General features: G+C 39.4%; 2 pseudogenes; one reads left to right on the forward strand and one right to left on the reverse strand.

Annotated features, from left to right (window-relative positions):
* Positions 1-4764: 4764 nt before the first annotated feature.
* On the forward strand, positions 4765-4889 carry LOC126953949 (uncharacterized; annotated as a pseudogene).
* A 565-nt stretch (positions 4890-5454) lies between these two features.
* On the reverse strand, positions 5455-6288 carry LOC126952601 (40S ribosomal protein SA-like; annotated as a pseudogene).
* Positions 6289-7191: the final 903 nt, after the last annotated feature.

A 7191-nucleotide genomic window follows, 5' to 3' on the forward strand; every position in this document is an offset into this window, starting at 1 on the left:
CTCAGAAGCCTTTCCATCACAGAGACTTTTAATGCAGTTGTTGAACTTAATCAATGTTCATAGAGGGATAGAGAGGAAACAGGATTGTGGTATAATTTTTCTCTAGGAAAATGTGTACAGTCCTTTGCTAATGACTACTAACTTGTAAATCTGGTTGAAAGCTGCTCTTGCCCTCAGAGACTTCCTTTAATGGAATAATACATAATGCTCACATTAATTTTAAACAAAGTGATTTTATTTTCTGGAATAAATACAGAGCCTCAAATTCATTAGCTGGTTTGAAATTTCAGGATCCCAGATGTACTCTGCTTTAAATCAAGAAAACCCCTCAGGCTTCTTTCGGGAGAGAAAGTGGAACTTAACAAATACCTATGGCACAATAATGTCATCAGCTTCATTACATAGTTACATATTTAACTTTGTTATATATTGAAGACATTAAACTCGGTTTTCCAAGATAGTGGGAAAATCATGTTTTGGTTCACTAAATATTCTGGTTAGTAGAAAGTTATTACATGAAACACATACGGTTTACCAATTATTTTCAAAGAATCAGAACACAACAAATAAAATCGATAGTATATTCAGTATAATTAATTTTTTTGATGACTGTAGAATTCACTTCAGCATCTTTTATTGCCTTGGTAATCACGGTGAACATTAAAATATAAGTCTAGGAGGTTTGGGAGGTATGGTGATATGAGATTTAGCAAACTGAAGTCAGCTGTTCTAGAAAGGGAAAAATGATAAATAAAGGTATTTATAAGAGTTGTTATATTGGCCATAATTACTACTATAAAGCTATACCTAAGGAATACTTAAAATAAGATATTTTTCACTGCTCCCTACTGTGTTTGTATGTGTGTGTGTTTGTGTGTGTGTATTCGTTTAAAGCTGTACCTAAATTTTGATGGTAAATATCTAACCCCGGGTAAAGGAGGGAGAACTTTTTTTTTTTTTTTGCTTAAAAAAAAGGGATAGAGGCTGGGTGCGGTGGCTCATGCCTGTAATCTCAGCACTTTGGGAGGCCGAGATGGGCAGATCATGTGAGGTCAGGAGTTCGAGACCAGCCTGGCCAACATGGTGTAAACCTCGTCTCTACTAAAATACAAAAATTAGCCAGGTGTGGTGGTGTGAGCCTGTAGTCCCAGCTATTCTGGAGGCTGAGGCAGGAGAATTGCTTGAGCCCAGGAGGCAGAGGTTGCAGTGGGCACCGAGATCGCACCACTGCACTCCAGCCTGGGCAACAGAGTAAGACTGTCTCAAAAAAAAAAAAAAAAAAAAAAAAAAAAGAGGTAGAAAGAGGGAGAACTATACTGATATGGTTTGAATATATGTCCCTGTGAATCATGTTGAATTGTGATCCCAGTGTTGGAGGTGGGGCCTGGTGGGAGGTGTTTGGGTAACAGGGGCAGATCCATCATGTCTTGTTGTTATGAGTGAGTGCTCAGGGAATCTGATTGTTTAGAAATGTGTTCATACTTTCTCTCTTGCACTCTCTCTCTTTCTCTCCCTCTCCCCTACACTCCCTCTCACCACGTGGGATGCCTGCCCCTCCTTCACCTTCTGCCATAATTGTAAGCTACCTGAGGTCTCCCCAGAAGCCAAACAGATGCCAGCACCATGCTTTCTGTACAGCTTGCAGAATTGTGAGCCAATTAAACCTCTTTTCTTTATAAATTACCCAGTCTCAGATATTTCTTATAGCAATGCAAGAATGGCCTATTGTATATACCTAATCAGACAGTATTCATTTTTTAACAACATGTCTTTATCAAGTATTTGCGAAGTATTCATCCTTAGTTCCTATAGAAACTTTTGCCACTCATTATTTTGATTACATATTTAATTAAAATACAAAATTACAGTAGCAAATACAAATGGCATAAACATGTTTGAGACCAGACACAAGTGATTCTTAGTAAAAATCCCAGGGAACTTGAGGGAGCAGCGGGGCTGGTGCTCTCTGGAGGCCTCCTGCAGGGAGTTTGCAGCATGACCAGTCCACAGGATTCCAGAGGAAATAAGGATCAGCGGGTTAGCAAGATTCCACTGTAACAATGGTTGTGAGCCCCAAATGCCCATAGGCAACCACTCTTAATACTTTGGTAGGCACTTCTCTATGTATTTATATTTTTTCGTTTGTTTGCTTGTTTGTTTTTGTTTTTGTTTTTGAGACGGAGTCTTGCTCTGTCACCCAGGCTGGAGCGCAGTGGCACAGTCTTGGCTCACTGCAACCTCTGCCTCTTGGGTTCAAGCAATTCTCCAGCCTCAGCCTCCCGAGTAGCTGGGACTATAGGCATGTACTATGCGTCTGGCTAATTTTTGTATTTTTAGTAGAGACGGGGTTTCACCATGCTGGACGGGTTGGTCTCAAACTCCTCACCTCAGGTGATCCGCCCGTTTTGGCCTTCCAAAGTGCTGGGATTACAGGCATGAACCACCGCGCCTGTATTTATGTACCTTTTTATAAATGTCATTACACTACATTGGTTTTTTGGTAGTCTGCCAACTCACCTAAAAATATGTAGTAGAAAATTTTCCATGCCATTGAATAAATATGCAAATCATTTTCCTCATCCACTACTAAAAAGGACAGAGAGAGGAAGAAGGAATGAAGAGGAGAGGAAGGGGGAAACAGAAAAGAGGAAAAGAGAACAAAGAAAAATGGTAAAGGAAAATGAAAGAACTGCTTAAACAGAGCAACTTTGTAAGATTCAGTGGAAGATTTTCAGATCCACTCTCTGCCAGATCACATAATCTACACAGGAACTCACGGAGATAGATGAGAGCGCACACCCCTGTGATTTTGGCTCTTCCAAGCTCAGAAATGAGCGCAGCAAACTCAGCAATTGGCACTCTCTGGGCAAGGTACCTTTTTCCCTCTCCTCCTCTACCCCTCCCACCCTCTCTTCTCTGCCCCTATTCTCCTCCTTTTTCCCTCCCTTCCTTCATCTCCCTCTCTCCCTTCTTTCCTTGCATACTCCTTCCTTCCTTCCTTCTTCTCTCCCTGCTTCTTTCTTACTCGTGCCTCTCTCTCGCTGTCTGTCATTTAAAATGGGTGTAAAATCAATATTCACAGTAAAACGCACAGATCTTAGTTGTATGGTTCAGTGAGACTGAAAAATGTGCACACACTAGGACCCTCATTGCCATCATTGGATAATGTTTCCCCACGCCCAGTTGGTCTCCTACCCACTGCCCCCTGCTCCCTGCCCCCTGCTATCCCACCCAGGCACCTTCCCCCACAACCCCCATCTCTGTTGCCCAGACTGGAGTGAGTGGCTCCATCTCAGCGCTCACTGCAACCTCAGCCTCCCAGGCTCAAGCCAATCTCGTGCCTGTGTAGCTGGGACTACAGGCACGCACCACCATGCCTGGGTCATTTTTGTATTTTTTGTAGAGAAGGGATTTCACTATGTTGCCCAGCCTGTTCTCAAACTCCTGGCCTCAAGTGATCTGCTTGCTTCTGCCTCTCAGACTACTGGGATTACAGGCATGAGCCACTGCTTGGGGCCTTCCAGGCACCTTTCTATCACCAGAGACTAGTTTTGCCTGTTCTTGTGCTTCACACACATAGAATTATAAGGTAGGTATATTTTGAGCAAGGCTTCTTTAACTCAGTGTAATGTTTTTAAGATTCATCTGCATTGTTGCATATATCAGTACTTTCCTTTTCATTGCTGAGTAGTATCCACTGTATGAACATACAATTTGTCTATGCAATTTCCTGTTGATGGACATTGGGTTGTCCATATTTTTTCTCTATTATATATAAAGCTGTTATGACATTCATCTATAAGGCTTTTTGTGGACATACATTGTTTATTTCTCTTAGGTTTCTGTATACCTAGAGTTGAATTGTTAGGCCATAGGGTAGGCTTATCTATAACTTTATAGGAAATAGACAGTTTTTCAAAGTGGTTGTATGATTTCATATCCTCATTAGCAATGCATAAGAGTTCCAGTTGCTCCACAACCTCAATTACGTTTGATGTTGTCAATTTTTAAATTTTAGTTGTGTTGATGGGTGTGAAATGGAATCCCATTGTGATTTATTTAGCATTTCACTGATGACTAATGATGTAAGTACTTTTTCAAGTGCTTTTTGGATACATATAAATCTTGCAAGTGTTTTGGCCATTTAAAAATTGGGTTATCTTTTTATTATTGAGTGGAAGACGAGATATATATATATATATATATTCTATAATATGTAGATCTATATAGACCCTGCCCCCACACACTATTTTATCCCAGTCTGAGGCTGACCCATTCATTTTTTGATGAGTAGGAGTTTTAAATTCTGATGAAAACCAATTTATCTTTTTTCTTTTATGGTATCCTAAGAAATCTTTTCCTAACTCAGCATTCAGCATTCTCTGGGCAAGGTACTTATTCCCTTCCCCTTCCCCTACCCCTCCCATCCTCTCGTCTTCTCTCTCCTCCCTTCCCCTGTGTTTTCTTCTGAAAGCTTAAAGTGTTAGCTTTTATGTTTAGGTCTATGGTCTTTCTCAAATTAATTTTTGTATATACTATGAGGTAGATGTCAAGTTTCTTTATTTTCCATATAGACCTACAGTTATTCCAGGACAATTTTTGAAAACATTTTTCCCCATCGAATTTTTCATGGCCAATGTTGAAAATCAAATGATTGCATATCTGTTTCTGAACTCTCTATTCTTTTGACTGCTCAATGTGTCTCTTCTTATGCCAGTTCTACTCTGTGTTTATTACTGTAACTTTAGAGTAAGTCTCAAAATTAGCTTTGTGCAGTGGCAGTATCGTAGCCAATGAGGTCTATCTGAGGCGCGATTATTGCTAATAGAGTAAGTCTCAAAATCAAGTAGTGTTACTCCTCCAACTTTGGTTTTGTAAAAAAAGATTTTGTTTTCCTGGCTAAATTCTAGGTCGTTTGTGTTCTCATGAAAATTTTAGAATCAGTTTTTCTGTTTCTGTTTTTTTTTTCAAAGTCTACTGGGATCTTAATTAAAATGGCAGTGAATCTGTAGATTAATTTGGGGAGAACTGATGTCTTAGCAATACTGAAGCCTCTAAATCAGGGATGTGGTATGTCTTATTATTTATTTCAGTCTTTAATTTCCCTCAGTAAGGTTTTATGATTTTTAGTGTAGCAGTCTTATACATCTTTTGTTAAAGTTTTTGATAATATTTTTGATGTCACTATATATGATATTTTCAATGTTGACTTCCAATCATTGCTACTCTGTAGACATAAACTCAATTTTGCATCTTATATTCTGTGACTTTGCTACATCTTATATTCTGTGACTTTGCTAACATAACTAAGTTTTTTTGTTTAATATATTGATTGAGATTTTCCTATATAAACAATCACATCTTCTTTTGAGTCATTCTTATTTATTTCGAAACTAATGTTTATTTTCCATCAACCTTTTTTCTATTTTCCTTAAGAGTCTGTGAAAGAACAGCTTAGGAACACTCAGTGGTTGTTTCTACCCATTCAGCAGCCTGAGCAGTGAGAGCTGCAGACCAGTCTTCCGTGGCAGGCTGAATGCTGCAGTCTTAGTAGGGACATGCTGAACAGGCACAGAGGGCACCTGCACGTCTTTAGACCAGTCAGCCTGAGTGGTGGTGCACTCATGAGGTGGAGCAGTGCATTCACCCTGAAATTCATCCTTGGCCGCAGCTTTTTCAGCGGCAGCCTGCTCTTCCTTTTCAATGTGCTCAGGATCTCTGTAGAAGCAAATATCAGGCATGACCTCTTCCCATGAGTGCTTCCTGGGTCAGCCTCCACCACATCAGACCCACCGAGTGAGAGCCCTTGTCGTTACATGGGATTGCAATGTCCACACAGTGCAGAAGAGAATCTGTCAAACAGAGCAATGGTTGATAGGTGGGTGAACATAAGACGACTCTGTGAGCAGCTGGTGGTCAGCCCTGGGCCAGTAACCACCAGAAGACGCAGTTCTTGGAAGGCTGCCTAGATCTGGTTAGTGAAGGTTCCAGGAGTAAAGTGGCCAGCAATAGGAATGACTCCAGTGGCAGCAGCAACTTCAGCACAGCCTGCTGGCCAGCATTCCTGGATGATATGACATTGAAATTGGCAGGGTATTCAATGGCAACAATAGCATGATGCTTCTACCAGGTCCTCTTTAGATTTGTGGTGTAGAAGCCATCATTTTTCCTTTTGTAGATGTACTGTTCCATTTGGAAGTCAAGATTGGTGCAATGTAAGTCAGTTACTGCTGCAAGATAGTTGAGGACATACTTCTTCATTTGCAGGACATCAAGGGCTCTGGACATTGTGTGAGTTTCCCTTTAAGTTATGAAGGGAATCTAGAACCGGACCGTATGGATGCCTCTCTAGTTAGTGCGGAAAGCCTTGATCCTTTATGTTTGTTTCATGGTCTTGCTTCATTGCACTAAGACTTTCAGTGCAATATTGAATAAAAATGGTGTGCAGTGGACATTGTGCCTTCTTCCCAGTCTTAGCATGACTTAAGTATTTTCGTCATTAAGTGTGATGACACTTTTAGGGTTTTAGATCTTTCGTCAAAAATCAAAATGAGAAAGTTTCCTTATATTTTTAATATGCTGTGTGTTTTATGATGAATAGGTGTTGAATTTGGCAAATGCTTCATCTGCAACGATTAAGATGTTTATATGCTTCCCCTTTTTTGTTAACGTAGTGAATTACATTGATCTATTAATTTTCCAATGTTAAATCAACCTTGCGTTCCTGGGGAAAAGTCCTACCTGATCATGTTACATTCTTATTTCTGTGATTTATGAATTTGCCAGTATTTTGTTAAGGATTTTTGCATTTATTCTTATGAGGAATATTGCTCTGCAGTTTTCTTTTTTTGTAATATATTTGTCTGGTTTTGGGGTGAGGGACATGCTGGTCTCATAAAACAGGTTGAGAAATGTTCTCTCCTCTATATTCTGAAAAGTCTGTGTATGACTGCTAATATTTCTTCCTTAAATGTTTGATAAAATTCACCAGTAAACACATCTGAGGTTGAAGTTATCTTTGTGGGAGGATTTTAACTATGAATTCATTTTCCTGAACAGATATAGGGTTTTTTAGACTTTCTATTTCTTCTTGTATTAGTTTTGTTAATTTGTATTTGTCAAATAATTTAATCTATTTATATAAAGTTTCAAATTTACTGGCATACATTTCTTTATGTATTTCTTTATTGT

Source organism: Macaca thibetana, chromosome 4 (genome assembly GCF_024542745.1).
Source record: "Macaca thibetana thibetana isolate TM-01 chromosome 4, ASM2454274v1, whole genome shotgun sequence".
NCBI lineage: Eukaryota > Metazoa > Chordata > Mammalia > Primates > Cercopithecidae > Macaca > Macaca thibetana.